Consider the following 1,107-nt stretch of genomic DNA (forward strand, 5'->3'; position numbering starts at 1 on the left):
TCTGTGAGACAAGAGCTTGCAAAGTAGAGTTCAGACCATTTAGTGTAGCATAAAGGTTATTTTCCATGGTCTGTTGTCTCCGATCAATAGATTGTAGTAAGTCATCATTAGAAGATGAAGAAGGATAAGTAATTTGAGAGGTCTGCTGTTGGGTATTCTGTGGTCCTTGGGATTGCCTCAGGTGAGGTGCTCTGTAAGGCTGGTTCTGGTTCTGCTGCCTGTTGTTATTGTTATTCCACCTCTGATTTTCCTGATTGTCTCTGCCTCCTCTATTGTTGTTGTCCCTCCAATTCTGGTTAGAATTGTCCTGCCATCCATGGCTGTAATTTCCACCTTGATTGTACCCTTGGTTGGGGCGGTCATAGAAGTTATGAGTGGCTGCCACGGTATTGTCTTCCTGCTAGAGCTGCGGACATTTGACAGTATAATGACTATAATCAGCACAGATTTCGCAAACTCTCTGCGGGACTAACTGTTGGCTTTGCTGTGGTGGAGAAGGTTGAGCTTGCTGAACTTGTTGTTGATTCAATTGCATCTGCTTCAGCAAGTTGGTCATTTCACAGATACTCTGAGTTAGAGCAGCAGTCTCTCTGCTAGAGGATACTTCTACGACGGCTTTTGAACGGCCTTGTTTCTGCCTGTGATTCCGAGTGGATTCAGCTAAGTCGTTAATCAATTGCCATGCCTCATCAGTGGTCTTGTACTTTTTCATAGACCCATTGCTAGCACTTTCCAATGTGGTTTTATCTTAGGGCCTCATGTCCTGCGTGACGTAACCGAGCAACACTATCTTGTCAATCATATGGTGGGGGCATGCTTCTAGAAGATTATTGAAGCACTCCCAGTATTCATAGAGAGTCTCAGATTCGTCCTGAATAATCATGGAAATGTCTTTCCTCAGTTTATCAGTAACTTCAGCTGGAAAGAACTTTTCCAAGAATTCTTTTCTAAGTGTATCCCAGTTGGATACAGTTGTTGCGGGTTGATTGTAGTACCACTCTCTTACCTTTCCCTCAAGAGAAAACGGGAAAGCTTTCAATAAAATTGAAGTTTCATCTGCACCATCACGCCTGACATTTGAACAGGCTGCTTGAAAATCTCTCAGGT

At 43.5% G+C, this 1,107-nt stretch overlaps 1 non-coding gene across 1 annotated transcript; it reads left to right on the forward strand.

Moving 5' to 3' along the window:
• The first annotated feature begins 796 nt into the window (after positions 1–796).
• On the forward strand, positions 797–904 carry LOC112768249 (small nucleolar RNA R71). Its single transcript, XR_003185686.1, has one exon. It is a non-coding gene; the product is annotated as a small nucleolar RNA R71 (small nucleolar RNA).
• The last annotated feature ends 203 nt before the right edge of the window (positions 905–1,107 follow it).

Source organism: Arachis hypogaea, chromosome 17 (genome assembly GCF_003086295.3).
Source record: "Arachis hypogaea cultivar Tifrunner chromosome 17, arahy.Tifrunner.gnm2.J5K5, whole genome shotgun sequence".
Lineage (NCBI taxonomy): Eukaryota > Viridiplantae > Streptophyta > Magnoliopsida > Fabales > Fabaceae > Arachis > Arachis hypogaea.